This window comes from Ictidomys tridecemlineatus, chromosome 8, assembly GCF_052094955.1.
Source record: "Ictidomys tridecemlineatus isolate mIctTri1 chromosome 8, mIctTri1.hap1, whole genome shotgun sequence".
NCBI lineage: Eukaryota > Metazoa > Chordata > Mammalia > Rodentia > Sciuridae > Ictidomys > Ictidomys tridecemlineatus.
In genome coordinates, this window is record NC_135484.1 from 40,947,453 (window position 1) to 40,973,343 (window position 25,891).

At 35.0% G+C, this 25,891-nt stretch overlaps 1 long non-coding RNA gene across 1 annotated transcript; it reads right to left on the reverse strand.

Moving 5' to 3' along the window:
* Positions 1–876: 876 nt before the first annotated feature.
* Positions 877–25,635, reverse strand: LOC120889313 (uncharacterized). The gene is made up of 3 exons (XR_005733226.2): positions 25,485–25,635; positions 3,628–3,698; positions 877–1,054 (listed from the first exon to the last, which is right to left on the reverse strand). It is a non-coding gene; the product is annotated as an uncharacterized LOC120889313 (long non-coding RNA).
* Positions 25,636–25,891: the final 256 nt, after the last annotated feature.

Here is a 25,891-nt window from a genome sequence, read left to right on the forward strand (position 1 = left end):
TAATAGTAGGGATTTTATATTTCCTAAGAATGTAAATATCCTTAACAAGCCATTTCCTTCTTAATTACCTGATGATCAATTAAAAGAGGCATGCATTTCTTTTCGGCCATATCCTATCACTTCCCTAAATTCCAATGTCATACATTTCATTTCCTACAAATAATTCCAGTTGGCTATGCCATAGACACATGAAACTACACTGTCCAAAGATATCTCTTGAGCTCCTCCAATACCCTCATTCTCACAGTCTGTTCTTCCTGCTGTGTTCTGTGTTTCCCTTGATATTCAAACAAGAAGCCTAAGATTCCTTCCTTTCTCATTGTCCTCTCATCTCATTGGCAACATCTTAATGTTCATTTCCACTGACTTGGTTCAAATCCTCATTTTTTTCTTACTGAATTTCTTTATCAGATTCCTTGTTGATCTCCTTCCTTCAGTTTCTCCTTCCTCAAATCTTTACACTGTAGTGTACCATCAGGATATATCATTTGGTACCTTCCCTTCCACTTCCCCATTCCTCATATAATTTTCCACGTACAAAGGCCCCCTGATTTACAATGAAATCACTTCCTGAGAAAGCCATCATAAGTTGAAAATCTTCCCATCATAAGACAAAGTATTTAATACAATGCATCTACCAACAGTCAAGCTTAGCAACATAATACACTACAGAGTATTGGTTGTTTGCCCTTGTGATGATACAAGTAGCTGGGAGCTGTGGCTTAATGCCCATGCCCAACATTGAGAGAGTCTCAGGTTGCATATAGCTAACTCCGATTAAGATCAAAATTCAAAGAAAAGTTTCTATTGAATGAAAATGCTGCACCACCATAAAGTTAAAAAGTCTTTATTCAAAGAATCTTTATTCAAGCCATTGCAAGATGGGGACTATGTATATAATATCTCCCTGTCACATTCTCAGGCAGAGCCCTGGGAACAGAAGACCACGTTCTAACAGGATGGTGTTAGTGCTTCGGCATAAAATGGTGGGCAAAAATATCCATAGCTGTTACTTCTGCCTTGGAGAACAATTTGTGATGATTGCAATCTCTCACTGTAAAAGAACATGAGGAAAAGTGTCTGAAAATCAGTTCTGTAAATGATTACAATGCATTTCTAACACTTTGGGGAAGGAGGAATATAGTCACTTGGAAGTGCACTTCAATGTCTTCCATCTCTAAAAGCCTATGGAAACTTACTTTTAGAGCAATTTTTTTTTCCAAAAATACAAGTCTGATAATGCCACTCATATAATTTAAAGCCTTTTGGTGGCTTCTCATTGCTCATTAGAACAAATTTCTACTCATACAACAACACAAAAGGCCCATGAGAACCAGGTTCTTGTCTTTAATCTAACTTTCTTATTTTCCACAATTCTCAGTGTTTGTGCTTCTACACTTTTTGTGTGTCTGAGCAAGTCATTCTTTTTAACTCTTTTTTTTTTTTTTGCTTTGCCTGGTCACTGTTTCATCTACTGTTTTCTTACTGGCCTTTGTATCCTACCCAGAGCATCCTTCCTAGAAGTGTCCCCATGGTTCCTTACAAGTTATAATTGGTGTGGTGAAGGAGCAGGTGAGAATAGAATACAACCTGTAGTATTAACGTGGAACCTTAATCTTCTAATCTATGTAATTTGTACCCACTGGTTAATAAGGTCACAAGAACCGGAGACACAGCACAATGCTTGACATATATGAGGGATCCTAGCAATGAATACTCAAATTGAGGGATTTTTTTTTCTTATTTGTACTTTGGCATTTAATACATTTTCTTCCTTCAAAGCCCTGTAGGCTCCCAAGAAAGGCATTAACAGCATGATCTAGAAAACAAACCCTCTTTGCTCATATGGAAACTATCTCCTATGACCTCTTTATTTACTGAAACCTAATAGGGCTACATCACATCTGAGGCTGCTTTTTGTAAACTGGCTCATTTTAATCCATTTGGCTTCAGAGTTGGACCTAAAGTGTTTTTATAGCTCACATTCAGAATGTTTTTACTGAATTCTTGTACAACAAAGGCCATATAATAGGTCCCATGAGTTCATCAAGAGGTTAACAGCTACCTTCATGCTCTTGTTTTCTTATTTGTTTGTTTCTATGCACGACGTGGGTGTGTTCTAAACATAAACTCTTATTCTTTACTCCCAGACATTAAAATAAAATAATGCATGTAGTGATGGTGCTTGGGCTCTAAATCCAGACTGTGTGGGTTAAATACAACTGTCACTCACTAGTTTTTGTGTGTGTGTTTCTGTGGTGCCGGGGAGAGAGTCAAATCCAGGGCTTAGCACATGCTAGGCAAGAACTGTACCACTGAGCTATACCTCCAGCCCTACGTGCTATATTTTAAAATCTCAAACAAAACACTCTATTTTCTAAGAATCCATTTTCCTATATATGAAGTACAGATAAGGGCAGAAGAGTTGGAAGAATTTAAAAAATATATAGTTTATGTTGAATATTTAGCACAGTACAAGAGAGTAATCAACAATTAATATCAGAGTATTGTTTTATTAATAAAAATGAAAAGTTAATTTGCTTTACTTAACTGAACTTTATATACTTAATGTACCACATTCAATTGAAAACTCAATGATAAACTATCCTATTGCTAATAGTCTTGAGATCTAGACATCACTGTCTAAACAGAGTTTATCTTGGTTATTATTGTTAAATATATGTTGCTATAATTTTAAACTATTTAGCTTCACTTTGATATACACTTAGTTCCTATTTATCTTTTATTCCAGTTATAAGTCACATATTTCAGTTAAAAAAAAAAGTGTTTGACCAAGTGTACTTTTGGTGGATTTCTGAAGTATTTCTCATGAAAAAGAAACACAATAGTGTTTGGACATCTGGTAAAATTCTAAGCCTACAAACACATAATTTAAACATTTTTTTCTAAAGGGAGCTATAAAATTGCCAAACATCCTTAATCCTCCCATTTTTCATGTGTAATATATTGTAGCTATCTTAAAATATATTTTACTAACAGAATAAGTGAAAAAACCACATATTTTTCTTAAAATCCAGGGTTACGTCCCATCTGAGGCTTTTTTTTCTCTTTTTCTTTAGTAATCCCATGCCCAAACAGATTCACTCTTTTCTTCTCTTATAAAATCATAAAGATAAGGGTTTCAGATTGGGGGATTATATATCTTTGGCTATGGTTGCATGAGATAAAATAGAAGGAGTTATGGGTGAGGAACATATGTATGATCTGTAAAGAAGTGTTTCTACTAAAGGATATTTCTGGGATTGGAACCTACAAAACTCTGGTTTGTGAATTGAGTGGAAAAGGGAGTTAGTAGGAAATGCTGGTGAAGAGCTTAGTGGAAGATGGAACCTTCTCAAGAAATTCTCTTGTGTGATTGGAATCATGTGAAATGGAACAAATTGACTCATTCCTAGTTTGGGGTAAATTATTTGACAACCATGGCTTCAATGGATTTCAGTCTGTTTCAGTACATTAGTTCACAAATATTAACCACAATCACCTAGGGAGGGAGTGTAGTGCCTTAAAATATTTATTGTGAGGTCAGAGCCCCAAGAATCCAGATGTAGTAGAAATGGGGTTGGCTGGAGTATATGTTCAAAGGTTCTGCAACTCTGCGGGTGATACCTGCTCAATTCCTCTTCCAGCAATCTTCTAATGCATATACTTCAAACTTTCTCCTTTTTTGCTTGCCATTCCTAACAACAACAACAAAAAGAATCTTATTTATTTGAAAGTCTAAATGAAATCAATATGAAGTCCTTTAAAATTTTTTCTTCTGATTCAATTCTTATTTCGTCACTTATCTGTCTTAATCATTAAAGTTTCATTTGCAAGCTTCGTGCATATAGTAATAGTAATGATGTTACAGATGGACATGGAATAAGAATGAAGAAAGTAGGATGCCTCTTTCTTGAAATGTGGATATTAGCTGTGATATAATATTAAGTATCCAGACCCAGTAACTAAAATTTACTTTGTCCATTCACCTCTTTACCTACCTTCATTTCCTATCTTCCAACCCTGTTCTGACAACACGGAAATCACCTCAGGATCCACAAGCCTCTGGAATGTGCATGCTCTGTTTCAAGTAAGTCACTCTTGTTGGGTCAATAAATGACTAACGTGCCTCAAGTCTTAATTCTGCCTTCTGCTCAACTGCCTTCTCTATTCTCTTCCATTTTGATTTGAACTTCTTTATGAAATATTCTATAGTCACCATTTCCACTTTCTTATGGCCCATTAACTCTTCACACAACCAGAGTTTAGTTATCTACTCATTTTTTTTACTGAGATTGCTCTTTCAGAGACAAATAAAATATCCAAAATCCAATAAATAGTTAACAAATTATAGCATTGTTAATGGATACATTCATGTCTGTGGTCAAATTATGAGCTACTTGGGACCAGAAACTGTGTCTTATTTATTTTTGCATCCCAGACACCTAGAACATTGTATCTGATCATAATAATTGCTCAATAAATATTTGCAGAATCACATATTCAAATTTTTTTTAACAAATGAGAAATTCTGATTCTCTATGGGGAATAAAAGTGAAAGAGCAATTACTGTTTTAAATATTCAACACATTTTGTGGAATAAGTACTATTATTTGTTAGGAAGCGATGAAACTTATTAAGAGTAATTTAATAGATCTTGAGTATATTTGTCCAGGCACTAAACTATAAGATTTTCATACATTGCCTCATTTGTCCTCTCAACAATTCTGCATTGTTCCCAGCATTAAGATTTTCACTTTGGAGATTAGAAATCTGAGATTCAGAGCTTAAGTAAAATGGTCAAGATCATTCAGGCTGTGAGCTGCAGCCATGGTTTTCAAAACCATATCTGACTGATTGTAATAGACATGATTTTTTTCTACTGCACTTTTAAAAAATTGATTCTTTTTAGTTATACATGACAATAGAATTCATTTTGATATAATCAAACAGGCGTGGAATATATCTTATTCTGGGTAGGACCCCATTCTTATGGAAGTGCATGATGGTAGGATTCTTATAAGTACACAGGAAAATTATTTCTGATTCATTCCACTGTCATTCCTTTTCTTACCCTCCCTCCCTTCTCTTTATTCCGCTTTGTCTAATCTACTGAATATCTACTCTTCCCCCTTTCCCCTTTATTTTGGGTTAGTTTCCACATACTAGTGAAAACATTCGACCTTCGATTTGTTGGGACTGGTTTATTTCACTTAGCAAGATAGTCTCCAGGTCCATCCATTTACTGGCAAATGCATGAACTCATTCTTCTTTTAAAAACTACTTGGTATCACATGTGAATGGCCTTCTTACTTGGGTATCCGTCATGGGGCCGTCTGAAGACTTTCTAAGAGGCTCAATGGCATGAAGAGTTTTCAGGACTTATTTCTGCTCAGGGGTGTCAGAGGCCTCTTACCAGAAAATAATTAATGTTTAATCCTTCTTTCACATACCAGTCAACATAACCATTCTGACATGTATTTTTTTTCCTTACTTACCAAGTAATTCTCCAGAAGATACCATCTGAGTACTATAATTTAAAGGCCCAGTAATTTGAGGGCCCAGTACCACAGGACAGTGGCCCACTTCAGATCCCTGTCCCTAGGATATCATAGTGTCAGAGAACGTTTTAAAAACATCAGTGTCTGGGAAGTCTAATGTAGCCAAGGTGCTAATTGTATCTCAGTTATATATTTTTCATGGAAGAGAAGCTAAAATGTTTCACATTAGATTCAGATGAATTTGTGTTAAGGTTCTATTATAAGAAAAATCATTTAGTTTAAATTAGAAATTTATAAAAGTTAAAATTTATAATGTAGACGAATGTTCTATATTTTCTTCAGTGATTTTTCTTACTGGTAGGGAAAACAATTTCTTTACCATATTTTTCTTAACATGGACCCAAGTGTCCAGCCCACTGTCACTTCTGACCACTTTTGTTTTCATTTGTTTGTATGACTTAATGACAATGATTAGTATACATTTGGTAAATCACACCCTACAGTGGCTAAAGACCTTTCGTTCTTTCTGCCATGTTCTGAATCATGATAGCAAAAACTAATATTTATTCATATATTTTTGAACCAGTTTAACAAAAAGTGACATCCATAGCATTAAACTATATTTAGTTTAATCCATTTCATTAAACTATATTTACTGCTGGACTTGGTGGCACACTCATGTAATCCCAATGGCTCAGGAGGGTAAAATAGGAGGATTACAAGTTCAAAGACAAAAGCGAGGCACTAAGAAATTCAGTGAGACCCTGTCTCTAAATGAAATACAAAATAGGGCTGGGGATATAGCTCAGTGGTTGAGTGCCCCCGAGTTCAATCTCTGGTACCTCCCACCAAAAAACAAAAACAAAACAAAACCAAAAATATATTTTCCTTATGTGTAATAATTGTCAACATTTAGATTCCCTTGTCAATATTATTTTCATCAATTTTATGCAAATAATATTCGAAATAATGACTGAAGTCTGAAGAATTTTTTTTTAACTAAAAGAGCCTGAAATGACAAAGTTCAATAAAAAAGCATTTAAAATATTTTTGAATTTGCTTTATGTTTTTATTATAGCAAAGTATGCTAGAATTATTTTAAACATAAATATAGTAGGATAAAAAATGTAAGAGAAAGTGGAATAAAAATATGATTTAAGGAGAAAAGGGGAAGAGGTCAAACAGTAACTTAAAAAATTGCTTGTGCATTTTTAAAATGAATAATGATTGGTATTAAAATACTATAAGATGTAAATTCAATTGGATAAATTAAAAGTGATGAAATGATTTTATTTTAAAATGTCTATATTTAAACTTCATAAGAAATCATAGCATTTATAACTATTATAAACTTTGAAAAATACAGATGCTAACTTACAAATGTTCCAAGGAATAGAAGCTTTTTCTGAATTCCTTTGGGAGATATATGAGCCAACAGTTTAATGACAATTTTGTAAAAGTGGTAGAATATGGTGGGAAGTGCCCTGAATATACACAGAAAACTCTGCAGTCTCTGGCAGCTCCCTTCCCTGAGGACTAAATAATTCTGTGAATTTGGGCAAGTTACCTAACTTGTTCCTGCCTCACCATCCTCATTTATAAAGTAGAGATAACAACATCCACCTCATGAATTATTGGAAGAAGGAAATTAACCTATGTCACTAGCACAGCCTTGATCCATAGAAACCTTTCAACAAATAACCACTACTAGCATTTTTATTGATGTTTCCAATATTGCCACATTTTAATGGCCAGGCTCTGGTAGCCCTACTATGAATTGGTCAGCACCTAGGAAGAGCAGACCTGTGTTAGCTCTCTGCATCAAAATTTCCTTCACTTAATTGGCATAAATTTTCACATTTTGCCTGAGTGTGAATCTTCTCCTTGTTTAAAATTCTTCTGGCTTTTCCTGTAACTGCCTTTCCGGTGCTTTTCTTTCCCCTCCCCAAACATTGGCTCTAGGCCCACTCCAAAGTTTCTGTCTTCACTTTTATCCAGAACTGCTAGTCTCAGCATCTGTCTCTGAAGTTCTTACTTCTTTTCACCTCTCCCTACTCGGAGACCTTCTCCCTTCCAGTCCAATTTATGTATTTCCTATCTGTCCTTTGGGACCAATATAGCTCTCATTCCATTTTGAACACACTCTTAATTCTTTTGGAAAACTCTAAGCAAAGTTATTTGAAAATTAGATGTTAAATATTGTCATATTTTAATTTATTAGAATGTTAAAACTACACAAAGGAAATGCTAGTAAACAAACTAAGATGTAAGGCAATTTCTCTCCCAAAATTTATTATGTCAGGAAAAGAATAGGAAATCAAAGATATAGTTATATGCTGAATTAATTTGAGGTACTTTAATTGAGAGCTGGATCTTACCCTAAGCCTGGAAGCAAAGAAGTCTACTTAGGAATTGATTATGAAAAAAAGCCTTCAATTCTGAGATAAAGAAAATTGCAAGCAAATTGCCACACTTCTTTCACAGTTTGATTGATACTTTATTTGAAAATTAATTTATTCCACAAGGATGATTGCAATTTGTCAGTAAACAGTGGAAATAACTACACCAGAAATATGTGATAAAAGTTTTTCCCAATGAACATAAATTTAGGAATCTTCCTTCTGTCTGGTGATTTGACACAACAATCCTTTCTCTCTAGCTCTACCTCACTTGAAAAGTATTAATATTTGATATATACAACATACATAATGTATACATAAGTTATGAATCATCATCAGCAGCATAATAATATAACAATTGTGAATCCCCCACCCAACTTTTTTTTCCTTGGTACCAGGGATTGATTTCAGGGGCACTGAACACTGAGCTACATCCCCAGCCCTATTTTGTATTTCATTTAGACACAGGGTCTCACTGAGTTGCTTAGTGCCTCAATTTTGCTGAGGCTGGCTTTGAACTTGTGATCCTCCTGCCTCAGCCTCCTGAGCTGCTGGGATTACAGGCGTGTGCCACTATGCCCAGCTTCCCACCTGACTTTGAATGAAAGAATATTATTTATTCTGTGTTAGATCTCCATACCCACTTAACCTCCCTGCTTTCCCACCTTGTTTCTGTCATTCTCCATTTGTTTGGTTCACAAAAGATTTGTATGTCCCCTCCTTTAAATTCTTCTACTCACTTTACTTTTTTATTTATTTTGATCTCTTCATTTTCTTGTTCTTTATCTCTTCAAATCTATCTCACTCATCAAGAGTGGCATCAATTCCTGACTCTTCCATTATAGCATCCTATGTCATACCTGGTCAGAGCAGTCATCTCTCTGCCCAGAAAATTAATACTTACATCTGTGCCACCTTTACCTACCATTTTCCTTTCTAAAATAATAACTCATCATAGGATATAGTGGAGTACTTTCTTTTCATTGATTCAGCAACTAACTGAATATTCCAGGTATTGGCACCAGTCTAACAGTAGGGCAAGAGATGTGCCATGCTCTTTACAGCTGCTTCCTCCATCATCATTTCCAGTTCAAAACAAAGCATAAGGTGGCTTGGGAAAACTAATGGTCACAAGGTGAGTCAATAAGTGGAGGAGTTTAGACTGGCTTCCAAGCCCCAGTACTCCTAAGGAGGTGATCCTACCATCCAACTCTTCATCTGCTCTATATAACAATACTGTGACAGTCATGTTTAGTACACAGTGATCTGAAGATTGCTCCTTAACCTCCTAGTGTAATCTCTTCTTGATCAAAACCTTTTGAATCCTGACTTTCTCTAGCCAAGCAACACTTTTCTTTCCACTTGGCTAGTTCTAGTCTTTGGTTGAATGACATAGCTTTAACACTCTCATATATTCTTTGATTCCTCCAATTCAAATGGCTGCATTTTATAGATGTAGAGGCATTGTATTTTAATAAAAAAGAGAATAATCTCTAAATCTCCTCTGCCTTTCCAAAATTATTTCCAGATTTCAGTTGCTAACTGAAATTAAAATGCTTCATTCAAATAAGAACAAAAGGAGTGATATATTATTTACATAACATTTTATTTTTACTTTTTGGTTCTTTCTGCTTTCCTGCTTTTCAGTATCTGTTTCCTTATCTCCTGATGACACCAGACTTGCCAGCTTTAGAAGCAGAGGATGTCTGTGCCAAGAAAAAAACTGAACTCTCCCTGACATCCGCTTAAATTTCACCTACTCTGAGCTCTATTTATATGAGACTGACCTTTCCAGGCTGAAATGATGCTACAATTATAACTTAATCTGATTACAAGAATATTGCATTTAACTAAAGAACACTTGGAAAAAGCGAGAACTACAATTCCCTGCCTTCTTTTTATTTTATTTTTTCAAAATTGAGATAATATTGTTTTCAAACTGTTAAACTTTAGTATTCCAGCTTAATTTTTTTTTGAGAGGGAAAAAATGATATGAAAGGAAGGACCCTATATAGAAATATCAAAAAATTTGTTCTTGTAAAATTAAAATTCTCTGGCAAAAATTGTTATAAATGCATAAATAGAAAAGTCAACATCAGAAAACATCATAAATGTATAATACATAAAGGAATTATAACCCAAACAGCTAAAGACCTCCTACAAAGAAAGGAAGTAAAAAAAAAATCCTAAGTAGAAATGAGCAAAGAATATAGGTAATCAATTGAAATCATTTCCTCACAACATTGCATATTTTCTCTTTTAAATCAGCATCAATTAGAAAAATGTTATTATTTAATTTTTAATCTTTTTAATTTTAGTATTAGTGAAGATTTTCATATAGTCTTTACAAAATGAGTTGTACTAGTAAATGTAATTTCAAAATAAATGCAAAGAAACTATTAGTTGGTAATAACCTTTTGACTCATGGGGGCAATTACTGCTGCCTACTAGTCTACTAATTCCCTGATATCAATTTCTTTCAGTGTTTAGTATCTGATCCATAGAATGGGAAAAATGTATGTCCAGTACATGAAAGAAAATGCAGAAAACTGGTGTCATTCTTTCTTTTGGAATTTTTCTTTTAACAATTATTATACAAAGTGTGCACTTTATAAAATTAATGTGTAATGATGTCACCATGGAAATAGCTGCTGTTTTCCTCTTTGTCAAAGGAAATTTCACATTTCAACTTTGGCACATGAGTCATGAAGGCGTAACCAGCAAGATATGGAAGTAGAGAATGATGTCGCTTAGGGTTTATATGATTAGATCTTTTTGCTCATTTATTATAAATGACCTGTAAAAGATACTTAGGAATGAAAAAGTTATGAGGTAAGGAATAATAAGAATAGTGGGAAGAGAGAGAATGACTAAAATTTCATTTAAAAATGTGGAAAATGGTAGCAAATTAAACCAAAAATAAAAACCTAAGGATGAGTAAGTATAAATAACAACTTGTTCAATTTTGGCATCTATTCTGCTATATAGACACAATCCACAGGTTCATGTCTCTGTGGGCCTAAGATCTTGGGGTCACAGCTGTTCTTAGTAGCTATGTGGGTGGGAGCTGGGAGAGCACCCAAAATATGACCACACTGGCTGGCTGATGTGTTATTATCTCTATGTCAAAGGCGACGTCTAGTGCTGAGGCTCCAGTGCTATGCTGCTGCAACTTGCCTAGAAAATTTGTGATTAGATTTTAAAGCAATTTAGGAAACAATGTCTAACTCAGTATTGCCTGAACATTTTGAGTTCCTTTCAAAGCAGTATAAAAAGGGAGAGAAAAGAGCAATTATATGAGGGAGAAACTTGAAAAACCCTACCTTTGCTTTTAAGGAATGTCAACACCAACAGGGACAAGTCATGTGGACAGTATGTATCCTTGATGTTTTCTGATGAAAATGGCACTTATCTTCAGTGTTCTTCCTCTCCAAAACTCCTAATCCCAGTTTAACCATGGGTAAAACATTAGACAAATCGCATTTGAGGGACCTGTTACAAAGTATCTGGCCAGAACTCCTCAAAACTGTCAATGTCATTTAAAAAAATCTGAAACACAGTCACAACAACCAAGAAGAGTTTGATGATTAAGGGTAACAAGGTTTCTTGGATGAGATTGCAGAACCAAAATACCACCTTGGGTAAAAACTAAGGACCTATAAATGAAAATGTCAGATAACAAAATGTAAACACAGCTCTTAATGAATAATAATAGCAGAGAGGAAAGGTATATGGATTATGTAAAAAATAAGAGGAGCTTTGAGAGATGGAAATTTAGATCTTGTTGGATGGATTGTCTTGTATTGCAATGCCCCACTCCTGAAACCAGAAGCAGTAGATCCGGGAGTCTCCCATCACATCAGATTAGCAGTCCTAGTGCTAAAAATGAGAGGCAATAGGGACAGCAGATTAAAATTAAATTTTGAGAAAATGCAAAAAAAAAAAAAGTTAAAAAAAATCCATCTTGGAATCAATTTCATAACGAAGAAATTTCTAGCAGTTGTAGAGCTGTGTTTACATTTTGTTATCTGACATTATCTGATCCTAATTTTTCAGGATTTTTCAATAAAAAAAAATCTTTAGAAATTGTAGTTCAGTGGCAGAGCACTTGCCTAGCACATGCAATGTCCTTGGTTTAATCTTCAGCACAGTTTTTTTAAAGTTATAAATATATCTTTGAATTTCACAAATGTTGCTAGCTATGTTCTTGGTTTTTCTATCAGATGAGATATTCCTGTATTACGTGATTCTGGAAGAGCATAAAAATTTTACATAAACTGGTGATTCTTTTTTAATAAATAAAGCGTGAGTAGAAGTCTAATTTTCTAAGAGTAAATTTTCTGTTAATAAATATTAATCCAAGTTTAGTCAACAATTTTTTTTAAAAAAAGAAACTTCTCATACACATTACTTTTCTCACTGTGCCTCTGGGTGTACTAAAAGCACTCCCTAATGAAAACTTGCAAAGTTTTCTTTTTCATTCAGCAATGTTATGTGGAGAAGCTATTAATCAGAGCACTGTTGATTTAGTTGCATGCACTGGCTGTGGTGTAATTTATCAATGCAAGCCTGTGCTGCAGTCCCCTTTCCTGTCATTTCCTGGATGTTTCCTTGTCTGTGACAGCATGATGATTGATTTTTACTTTCTCTAGTGTGAAGAAGGTAAACACATATTTTTTGTTGCATATGCTTTGATATTCCATGGGTAATGTTGAGAATAAACATAAAGTTACCAAAAGCTTGAAAAAGCATTGTTTTGTTAAAAATGGTAAAAAAAAAATCATAATAATAATTTGTGATAAAATTATGAATATATTTCACTATTGCTTTGAAATTAAACTCATGAATTAGACAGGTAAGTAACCATTTCTATACTTCTATTATATGTGTGAAGGAACATACGATGTAGATTTTTCCTGTTCATTGTATTAATTAATAATCACAAAGCATATACTGTGGTTAATACTTTTACTTATGGGTTTTATGTTTTAAAATAAATATTCTGAAATTTAAATGCAGTGAAATCTTTTTTGAAAAAAAAGAAAAAGAAAATTAATGTTATTTGATCAAATTAATCAAAATGATGAAGATTTGAAAATTTTAAGTTAAAACAAAATATGACTAAAATAGAAAAAAACTCAATACTATCTTGTAATAAAAAGTAGTAATGAGTTTTAAAAGTACATGGTACTATCTTACAAAATACATACAATCAATATGTTCACCATGTTCATTATGGTCAGCATGTTGATAAACCATGAATATGGTGAGGTTCCTAGGACCATAAGCAGCAGAGCTCAAGTGCGTCAGTTCACACTGGCTTGGGACGTGGCCATCCACTTTCTTCTTGAACTCTTCCAGTGAAAAGGTCAGTCAGTTGCTTGCCAACTGATCTTTCATCTTGGAACAGAATGATAGATAGAAATTTCTTGATTACATTGAATCAAACTCTATCTCCTTGTAATTTCCATCAATTTTTCCTGGCCCTGCCCTCATTGACTAAATCCCACATCACAAAAAAATGCCTTTGAGGATCATAGGGAGCAATTTGTAAATTGCTGGGTATTGTTCCTATTTTCTTTCTCTCTTGAAATACAGTTTTGATTACATCATTCCCCATTCAGACACGTTCGATGGCTGTCCCATTGCTTACAAAATGATGTCTAACATTGATCTTTAAAATCAGTTGTGACCAATATCTATCCAAAATGTCTACATTATTTTTTATTTCTATCTTTCCTGAGGCATTTCTCTCTTTCTCCAATTTGTTATTTAATATACATCAGTTTTCTCTTGCTCTGCTATGATACTTTGGAAGCAGGATCTTTGCTTGATATAATTTTGTATGTCTGCAATTTCAATCTCACATGATATGCTGTAGCTATTCAATAATAAATGATAAATCATGATCTCAAAAATGGATGTGCTCCAGGTGACTTGGATCAGAACACAGAAAAATAGAACTAACCTTCTCTTGTCCTTAACACTTAATTTCTATTAATGTAGCTCAAACTGGTCTTCTATTTTACCAGCTAAGTCATGCTGCAAGTTCATTCTGACCTCCCCGTCAACTCTGCCAAACCCTTTCACATGAATTGCTGTTAATCCTGTACATGTGAGGTTAATTTTTTTTTTAACAGAAATGTAGAACTTTATGTTTCTAGCTCTTAAATTTCTCCTTGTTTTTTCTGGCTCATGCGGTCAGTCTATTGAGAATATTTTGATTCCAATTTCTCTCTTATTAGTTCTCTCTTCTAGTCTTGCGTCATCTAAACTTTCAATAGTCATGTCTTCTCTTTCTTCACCCAGGTGTTAATCAAGTGTTGAACATTTGCCTGGTCAAAGGTTGAGCCGTGGACATGAGAGCAGAGGGACAGCCTTCCCGATGGCAGAAGTCCAGTCACCAATGCTTATTTGATATAGTCAGTCAATCAGATACGAGTTCACAATTATTACCAGGTTCAGTCATTTTTCATTTTTCATTTTCAACAAAAATCAGGATAGATTTCTTTAAATGTCTTGTAAAAGTCACAGTGTGATACAGAATAAATTATACTTTTTGAATACCTATTTATTAAATTCCTTAAAAGTATTAAATCAAATAAACAACTAAGGAGTCCCAGATAGTCTACTAGAAATGCGACACAATTTACCTTTTTGAAAACTATCAATTCTAATCATGATTATACTGACTTTAAAGATGAGAAAATAGAATTTCAGAGTGGTAAAATATTCATTAGAGATTTCAAATCTATTGAGACTCAGGACCAGGTTTTCAATGTGAGTTCAGCAAACGTAATCCCAAGTCTAACCTTGACCCTTCTCTGCTTCAGCCCCCACCCTCAATCCTAGTAGGATTTACTGTTCTTCTCCATCTCCATCTCACTTTCAATCTCCCCTTTCATCTCTATACACTATTCCAACCCTAGTGCCATCCTCTCTGTTCCTGTGATAACTTCCTGTCCCTTCTATTTCCTTCATTGTCCCCATATGGCCAATTCTTTACAGAATTACCAAACTGGAATTTTAAAATCCTAAATCAGATTATAGTATTTCTCCAGTTCAATTCCTTCCAAGGGCTGATCAGAACACTAGCATATATGGTAAACACATTGTTATGGGCCAGGAGGATTGCAACTTTGAGACCTGCCTCAGCAACTTAGTGAGGTCGTGAGCAACTTAATGAGACACTGTCTCAAAATTAAAAAAAAAAAAAAAAATGGACTGGGGATGTGGCTCAGTGGGTTCAATCCCTGGTACTTAAAAAAAAAAGGTTGTCTTCTTGATTCTTGATTCCTGCAACTCATTTGTTTTTCTCCCTCTACATTGCATTTCTCCTCTATCACTCTGTTATAGCCTCACTGGGTTTTCTTGAGTTCCTATATATTACCAAACTTACTTCTTTCCGGAGGGCAACTGTGACATATCTTTGTGCAACTGCTTCCATCTTTTATTAACATCTCAGTTCAAATATCTCTTTTTCAAATATGGCTTCTCTTATCTCTTCTTCAACTATTGCCTTATCCCAGTTGTTGTTTCTTCAGTCTGCATTATTTTGTTCACCTCTCATATATTTAATTAAAACTCTCATATGTTTATTATATACATTAGTATTTTTAGTAAAAATATTTGTATAAAATGTTTCATTGCTAGATCCCCCCAATCTGGTTCAAGTTGACTAGGTTGAATACCAGCTAAACCAATGAAATAATTGTCTGATTGCAAAATAAGCAAACTAAAATAAGAAGTATTTCTTCTAAAAGTAAAAAAAAAAAAAAGAATAAGAAGAAACACATTTACTTAGATCCTAGCTATATTAGAAAGAAGGCGAAGAGGGAACATCATTACCTAAGTACATGTATGAAGACATAAATGGTGTGAATATACCTTGTATACAACCAGGAAAAAAATAGAACAATTATCTAATTAAGTAAAAGAATGAAAGAAAAAAATATGTGAAGAAAGCAAGACATTAAGGGGAAAAGTCCTGATTTTTTAAAAGAACTATAATAGAAATTTTAAGAGTAGCCATTGTAGGCTGAATGTTTTCTCTGGTAAGCAGATACTGATCCATAGTGGGGTGAGGGATGGGGAAGAATGAGAAACTTTGGATATGTTAAAAAAAAGAAAAGAAAAAAAAAGAAGGGAGAGAAAGGATGGGTAGAATTTTTAGAAAGCACATCTTCTATCAATGAAGTCGGAGTATGAATTAAAATAAAGGCACAGGGAGAAGGACTGCACCATCACACATCCTGACAGTACTTTTGTAATTCCAGGGTGTATCACATTTGGCACACAAACAAGAAGAAAAAGTGGAAATAGTAGTGATGAGGAGGAGTGGTGTGTAGGCACAGGGGATTGGAAACTTTGCTTTATTTCTCACAAAACCAACGTATTAAAATCTTTTTTCAATAAACCATTAAAATTGACCTATAAATCCAAGGTTGTATAATAATAGTCATTAATATCAGTGACAATAGCTCTCAAGTGATTTTCTTTTATGCTGATTTTTAAAAAATAAAGTCATATTCTGAAAATCTAGGAATCAAGGAGCATTTTTTTTTTATTATGGGCCTTAAAGGCTTAAGTATATGTAAATGTCCAGAAGCATTAAACATATTCAGTAGCCATTTATTAAATTTCTACAGATTATATTAGTCATAACTCAGGACTTGTTTGATGAATTTAGATTTACTTTAATTAGGAAGCTTTTAGAGGAAAATTGAGCACTTTTGATTGTCCAAAACATGCTATATATATGTTTGCCTCCAACATTTGCTCAGGCTGCTGTTTCCGGCATGTCTTTTGGCAAAACTGTGTAAATACCTAAAGGTCCCAATACTATTGTCATCTTCTCTATGAAGATTTCTCTAGTCCCTCTCCCATACACATGCAAGGTAAGAATTAGTTGTTGTTCTCTATGATATTTTCAAAGTCCTCTGTGCCTCTATTGTAACACTTACACTTAATTTCCATTCCCAAAGTATTCACTAGTACGAGATGACAAATCCACAATATGTCTTAGTCATGCTGCATCCTCAGGATCTCTAACAGTTTTTGAGTCTCTGGGATGTGGTAAAATTTTCAAAACCTACTCCTCCCTTCCTCCGTTTGTTTCTTCATTTCTTACTTCATATATTTACTCAATGAATAATTGTCAAGTAACCATTATTTGCCAGGCAATATTTTAGGAGTAACAAAAAATAAAAAATAAAAATAACTGTGATTAAGATGAGCCCTCCTACCTTCCAGTGAGGAAAAGAGTAAAAATGTTAAATATAAATAAATAAGTAAATAAAATATTTCCAGGAACAGAACAGAACGACTGGGAGGGAATCTCCCAATGTAAGGGTCCAGGGGCAGAAGTCTTTTGGGCAGAAGTCATTTGAGCTGAGATCTGAAGGTCAAGAAGAAACAATTATGTCAGTCTCCTGGGGAAGATTATTTCAATTGGACTAGTGAGTGAAACCAACCAAATAAAGAACAAACTTGATTTGTTTTAGAGACGAAAGGAAAGCTGGCAGGATTCTAGTGATTTTCGTCAACGAGAAAGGAATATTTCCAGGAATGGTGCAACTGAATGGTTTGCCTGGGACAGACAAGAAAGTATTCACCACAGTAAACAAGTGGAGACAAAACAAAACAAAACCCTGCACACCTCTTGAAATAGACAAATGACTATGAAAACATTAGGATAGTGATACAAATGCATGCAATTGTAATTATGATTACAAACCCATCACCCCTCATTATTGCTGCCATCTACTAATGCCTGGATAGGACGATATGATTTTTAGGTCTAGTGATATATATATATATATATAAACAACTATATATATATATATATATAAACAACAATTTATATATATATAAATTGTTGATTGACCTTTATTTATTTATATGTGGTGCTGAGAATCAAAACCAGTGCTTCATACATGCCAGGTAAGTGCGCTACCTCTGAGCCATAGTCCCAGCCCCAGGGTTTAGTGAATTTGTATCCCAATGATTTTTAGCTCCTCTTTCCCTGCCATTCTTCCCAGGGTTATCTCCACTTTAATTTTTGGCCATGTATGTAAGTATGATGGTAATTTCTTCAGTGCCTCTCATCTTGGGTACCAGGGCCAGGGTTTGGTGGATGCCAACTGCAAAGTCCACTGGGGGAGCTCCTCAAGGTCATTTGCTAAAGCTCCCAGACATGCTGCTCTGCAACCCCTTCTGAAAGCATTAGCTGTGAGACAGCTCTCCGTGTCTTAGTTCCAGAAGCTGTGTTCTCCAAAGATGTAAAAGAATTTTTAGTACAATTAGTAGTTCATAACTCCTAACATAGAAGAAAACACACTCATATTTACTTGAAGGTCATCATGAATTTTCATAACAATATCCTTTTCAGAGGTGGTGAAAGTGGGGCTGGGAGATAGTCAGTTGTCCAGATCAGCCTTCCTCAATCTCAGCACTATTGGTATTTGAGACAGGGCAATTTTTTGCTGGGGGTTTTTCTGTGCATTGTGGGAACTGTATCCCTTTCCCTGGTCACTACCCACTACATCTCAATAATACACATCTCTCCTGTTTGTGACAAACCAAAATATGTCCGTCATTGCCTAATATCTTCTGCAGGAAAAAGGGAAAATTGCCCCTAGTTGAGATCACTGGTATAAAAGATGATGGAACCAGGACCAAAATGAACTTTTAGCTGTTTTACTAGTTAAAACCGAATCTCTTATAATACCGTTTCTTGATCATGAAATAAAAGAAATTTTGACATTTAAACATACAAGTATTGGGACTAGGAATTTCTTAGAAACATCCCTTTGATGTAGATCTCTGAAAATACTGGTGGCATCATACTGTAGCCCAACTGTTGATGCTCAATAACTTCGCTGGAGTCCTGGGTCCAAACATGGGTCTATGCTACTAAAGAATAGAATAGCATCTTTCATAAAAGTTTTTAAAAGCTTTGTATGCTCAGTCTAAGGACAAGTTAGATTTCTCCCCAAAATGAAAAAAAAAAATGTATTTCCTGTCTGTAGAGAAGTAGGAAAGAAAAGAATCGCCAGAGAAAATGCAATGACCTGACCATTCAGCCCAGCCCAAATAAACACTTTTATTTCCTCTCTTTTTCTAAAACAAACACAACTTAACTAAAAGTTTATCTTTTCTTATTTGGAATTCTATTTTGGGGCTCACATCACACAGAAAAAGTGAAATGTTAGTGAACAAGTGTGCTTCAGTAGGAGAAACATAAGGCATTTATTACAAACGAATTCCAAATAATTAGTGGAGGAGATCATGAAATGTTAAGAGGGGAAAAAAAAAGGGGGCTGAATTTCAAACAGGAGGGGGTCTGAGCCATTAATGGGTAATCTGCACGACTTTTGTTAATCCCCTGGGGCTCCCATTACAGGTGGTTCATATTTCTGAGTGGTGAAGTATGCGAGATGAATGGAAAATTTCTCCTTAACATTTTCCACTACCCAGCCTTAGCATGAAAAAATCCTACACCAGATCAGGCAGCTGGTTTATTATAACTTCTAATTCAGAGACATATCACCATTTACTTATTCCCACCCCTTGCTACTCACCAGAGATTTTCCTTTCTACATTGCCCTGGTGTAGAATTTCCTTTAGAGAAAGTTTCTAGCTGTTTTTTAATATAGACTGGAAGTGTTTGAAAATACTGAGCCCTTGAGTTAACTTTTATGTTTATTGGATCTGAGAAAGATATTTCATATTGTAAAAGAATAATGTCACATGTATTTTACATATGAAATGGCCCTCATCTCTGCAATTATTGCCATAGAGAAGAATTTAAAAAAATATATGGGTTGCTTGTCTTATCATCTGAGTATACAGTACTATAGCAAAATGTTTTTAATTTTTTCAGACCAATATTTCATGAAATAATTTAGATGAGGTAGAATGACAAAGGTGTAACTACACAGTAAATCAAAAGCTAGTCAAAGCACAAGTGGTGTTTTTCCTACCCCTGAACTAGAGAAAGAAAATATTACCTAGCAATGTTATCTTTCATATTTAAGTTATGCTCACATGTGTTCCCAGGAGACCCTAACATAGCTTTTGATTTTGGTAAAACTGGTTTTATTATCACACTTCTCCTGCACTTCCTTCTGCTGGTTCCTCCATTCCAGATGCCTCCTTGCTATTTTCAGTGCAACTTGTCCTAACTCTCTTTCCTGATATTAGTCAATTGAAAACTATTTCTGTCACTTTCTAAACATATTTAGATCTACAAATGTACTTAGTTCTCTGGAGGCTTGGAAGAAGCATATCTCTGACTCTCGGTTTAGAGTCTGTAGAGGAGTACCCAAGGAGATGGGATGCAGATAGGACTGTAAAAATCCAAGGAGTATTTATAGAAAGCAAGAATAAAAATGGTATTAACATAAGGATATCTTAATGTTTTTTTCCCCTTCTTGTCTTCTTTCCTTCTTTCTTTCCTACTTTCCTTCCTTCCTTCTTTCCCTCCCTCCGTCTTCCATTTTATTATTTCTTTTTTATTTTAGTAGCATCATCTTACAGTTTTTTAATCTTTTCATTAAAAAATTTTGGAATTTCCAATAACTAAATTATGGAACCAACCTAGATGCCCTTCAATAGATGAATGGATACAAAAAAAATGTGGTATATATACACAATGGAACATTTCTCAGTAATAAAAGAGAATAAAATAATGGCATTTTCAGGTGAATGGATGGCTTTGGAGAAGATAATGCTAAGTGAAGTTAGCCAGTCCAAAAAACCAAATGCCAGAATGTTTTCTCCCATATAAGGAGGCTAATTCATAGTGGGTTAGGGAGAGGGAGCATGGGAGGAATAGAGAACTCTAGATAGGGCAGAGGGGTAGGAGGGTAAGGAATTGGGTATGAGGTTAGAAATGATTGTGGAATATGATGGACATTATTATCCAAAGCACATGTATAAAAACATAAATTGGTGTGAATGTACTTCGTATACAACCACAGATATGAAAAATTGTGTTGTATATGTGGAATAAGAATTGTAATGCATTCCACTGTCATATATAAATAAAAATAATAATAAAAAGAAAAAAACAAATAGGAAGTAAAATGAAAAATCAAAATAAAATGTATATTACAACCTCAAAAAAAAAATGTGGGACTCTCAGGCAGATCTTTCTTAAGTGCTCCCCCACAGGGTAGCAATTTGTACTATCTGAAATCCCATCTCTTTTCTTCTGATATCAATTCTCTCCATTACCACTAAATTTTATTTGTTCAGATGCAAATTTTCTCACCTCACTCCTCTCCTTGCAGATTTCAATTAGCTCTCTGTTGCCTCCAGGACAAAGTCCAAATTCTTAAGGATTGCAAACAATTGCCATGTTCCTTACTGACCCCCACTCACTCAGTAGCCTCATTTTCTACAAATCTCCAGTTCTTTCTCCATATTTCAAGGGCCCAAATATTTATGATTTCTCAAATGTGTCCTGATATTCCATGTATTTCTAAAACAATTGCTAATGTTGTTTTATGTACTTTGTGTACATTAATTCATTTGAGCCCCAAGCAACTCTTTGAGTAAATATTCTTATAGTTATCCTTTGGAAATGAGGAAACTGAAGCACAGAGAAATTGAGTAACTTGCAGCAAATCATTCGGATAGTAGGTGTTGGCTAGAGCTCAGGATTCAAATATAGGCCCCTAGCCCCAGGGTTCAGGTTTTCCTTCTACTCCTGTCTGTCTGAACCAGTTGAATACATTTGAGATCTAGCTTATGTTTCAAAGTTTCCTTAAATTTCACTTCCTCAGACTGAGCTTACTAAGTCTTGTGGGCCACTATTGTCCTTTAAATATTCTTCTAATTCTGCATAGTATATAGGTTGCAATTAAACATTTACATGATCTCTTTAATTCAGACTAGATTCCAAGTCTTATTTATCTTTTTAACTCAGCCCACAGTACTGTTTTATTTAATGAATAAATTAATAAAGAGTTAAATGAACATATCTTCATTTTAGTTGATGGTGGATACTTAGACATCCACTAAATTGTAAGTCTGTATAAGCTTTCAGAAAAACTTTATGGTATAATAACAGGTGATTTTTATTTACTTTATTTACTTTTGTTGTTGTTTTGGTTTATTTGCATACAATTTTGATTCTTCTTAGCGAAAAAAAAGCCTACTATGGATTATTTAGATTTTTAAAAAAAATTTTGGAGTTGTAAAAAATAACATTTTTATTCATATAAAATATTATCTGAAATTAAGAAAAAAGTTCTGTTTTTTTTTAAAGTTTACATGCCTTAACCAAGTTGTGTAAGACACTAGAATACAAATTAAATATACCAATGTATTTAACTTTACTCTTATAACACTTGCTATGTTATGCTATAGAAGAGTTATACTTTTATCTTCTACATTAGACCATCCAGTCAGAAGTGGAGCAAAAATGCATCTGAATTTCCAGGTAATTTCTTGGTGGTCACAACCAAGAAAGGTACTAACTTTGAATTATATGCTAGCAGCTTCAACAATGGTTCTCTGTTTCATTTGCCCACAGTGGGTGATTTCAGGATAAATAGTTTCTGACTTGAAATGTACACAGCTTCATAGATCAAAGTCAACCCTTTGAACAGCCTCCAGAGACACCCTGGTAGCCAGTGCGAGCCTTAGTGCACAGACGTTAATAGGATCCATCTGCCTAAGACCCTCACGCAAGCAAGCTGCCACTACATTTTGTAGTAGCTGAATGATCTGGTGGTTTTCACAATAGCCCCCATTAGATCGCAATGCTGTAATGCTCTGAAAAACACAAAAATTATGGATGGACCAATTCTTAATCTAAAGGGAAGTGTAACATATATGTAAATTGTTCAGGAAGAGATATTATAGGATTTTTTGTTATTTTATCGATTCACAAGAATTGCAAGATTTAATATCACATAGTTGTGGTTCATATTAGATATGTGAATATGCACCAAAGGACTGTTTGACTGTCTGAGAAATTTCATTTCTTTCTTGAGCAATACTTTCATTCTTTGTATGATAGGTAAATAAGATGTTCCAAGTAGCATCTGTGGCCTAACATAGGATTTCTAAATCTTCATTTCTTTCCTTCCTCTCCTTTGTGATATGTGTTTTGAGCCAATTGCCTAAAGGGAGAGTGACTATTTTCTTTCCCAAGCCAATTTTCTCTCCCTTTGGATATCATCTTTAAAAATTTTTAAAGATGATATCCAAAGGGAGGGTGGGAGAAAAACTTGTCTCTAACTCTGATAATTTGGTAAAAGTTTCTCAAAATTAGAAGTCCCACTCTAGATCTACATGTTAAATGTGAACATATCCAGCTAAGCAATGACATCATTATGTGACTTCTTAAATCTTCATAATGTTGTCCTTTTATCACGTGGGTTAATGGTATTTATTGGTTCAGCCCTTATTTCCTTCAGAATGTTCAGAGATTTCATCTAAGGAAATTTAAGATGTTTGTCTCAAGAATTTTCTGTCTTCCAGGTCCAGATTGCCTATTGCTGACTTTTCTTTTTCCTAAAGCAATTCTGTCATTATTTGGGCATCTAAGGACTGAATTCTCTTTAACAACCCTAAAAACTCTCTCAACTTCTACACCCATCTAGGACACCCAGTGTGAATGACCACCTGAGCAGGTTTGGAATTGGCTACAATAACTGCATGGCTTATATATGATATTAACATCCTGGATTCACCTTGGCAAATTCTCAGTGACTACAAAGGTATCACCATAGAGCAGGGGCAGTCTAGGGCTTCATGCCTGGGAAACAGGGTCTGATTGTTATTTTAGCTCCACATAAGTGATTGTTTTAATTTTTTTATTTGCCACTAGCACAGGGGAGGGGGCCATATTGTCAGCTGGATAGGAAACAGAGCTAATCAAGAAGCAAATACAAAGATCATGGCATATTTTTCATAGAAAAGGGAGCTGTGTAAACACAAAAACAGTTTAAAAGAAAGATAAGACTTGGTTACCCTAGGATGGCTTTTAGTTTACTTGCCAGACACACTCCACAACTGACTTAGACATGTATTCTATGTGACTTGCTGTAGATTCCTTTTCTACCATGAAACTAAGCTCTTATTTTTCAGGAATGGGCTTTGCAATATATTTTTCTCTCCCTTTGTCACTGAAAAAAGTATAGTGTCTTCCCACTCAGAGTAAAACAGTGAGGATACAGGCAGGTCTTCCCCAGAAGAGCTCTGCAGAAAGTGGACACCATCTTTCCTACACAGGAAACCGGGCCCCGGTCTTGAGAGGTGAGGTGGGAGAGGTCAGTGGGGAGGGAGATAAACCATGATTTGATTCAACATCTCCAGGGTTTTATATGAGATAAAGCTCAAAGGGAACAGTAAAATCAGAAAGAATCTAAGGCTGAGGCTTTTATTTATGAAATGTGAAGGAGACAAAATGTTCTGTTTAAAGACAAATGTCTCTGGCTGATAGTTAATCCAAATATCCAGCCCCAAATAGGGGGAAGCCACCTTCTTGGATTGTGTGCTAGTCTCCCCACCTCCTGTTCCTATCATGCTGCCAACACACTCCATTTACGGCAGCACCACTGGGATGTGAGGGGGTCGAGAGTGCAGGTGAAAAAGAACTCATTTCTCTTGGTCCCCATGTGGTTAATTAGATAAAATGTTGGCACAAAAGCCTTAACACATCTTTTTACGGCATTGGACTTGTTTTTGCATAGTTGAAAAATTTTATTCAGAGAACAGACCCTTTTACGAATGATTCATAATGGTATCTAGGTTCCCACATCTGTATCTTGAAAAAACCAGAACTGGATTTTTTGGCCATCAGGGATAAATCACCCTCAGCGAATGTCCCCAGTGGAAGCTGAAAACACTGCACTGCAGGTGTGATGCAGAGCTGAGACTTTCTCATCCAGCCCTGCCTGAAGGAGAAAGTGACAGGACTCCAGTGGGTGGGATAAATGACAGCATCCCTCAATTTCAATAATGGTCCTTGTAGCACAGGAGCCCAAGGATTTGTCTAAGAGCAGCAGCTAAGCTGCTTAATTGAGGAAAAGAATGAGAAGATGGTGGAGGTGAGAAAGTGAGGAGGATTCAGAAAATTAGTACTTGCAACAGGGCTGGCTCTCTTTTTCTCAGGGTGACCACCCTCCTCTCCATCCTGGTGATGGAAGATCTGAGCATCCTAGAGCTAAGCCCTGCCAAAAGATAAGCATTGTCGAGGAATGCAAAAGCTCAACTGTGGAGCCTGAATTTTCTCCAGAGTCCCTGCCATCACTTCCTGACCAGTTAATGGAAACAAGTCCCTTCCTGTTCCAAAACCTCAATTTTAGACCAACAGAATAGAAAAACTTTATTCAGATCATCAAATGCCATATTACTTACAAAACAATTAAAAATATTGACCATATGTAATTATAATAACAACATTCTAGGAATGTTTAGTATTGATTACTTTAATGAATTTGGCAAAAGCACTTTGAGGCTGTATCTGCTGAATCCCCCAAAGAATGCAACCACATTGCCTTTCTGTGATCTATGAGCTAAGAGACTTGGGGACATTGTGCAAAATAAAGAATAAATCTTCTCTCACCTGATTGGATCCACAGGGTATAAATAGAAAGGCACTTCCCCCAAATTGCATCTGGTCCATACTGGGCAGAGAAATTGGTTTCATTATAGGCAGATATCCTGTAATAACAATATTATAATTTAAGTACCAAAAGTTTTGAACATGAAATGTTTATGCTTTTGTAATGCTTAATGATCTTTCCTGCCTAAAGTGGAAAGGATATCAGCTTGGAAAAAAATAACAAGATGTCCAAAAAGGAATGTGTGAAATATCTTTTGCAGGTGCACAGTTCATGATGCTTCCTGTCATTCATCCAAATATTTTCTCGCTGAGAGATATTGAAGAAAAATAAATGACAGTGAGATTCATGGTCATGGTTTTTTGAGTCAGGAGAAACTTGAGTCTTTGTTACTTAAAGTCACATACTA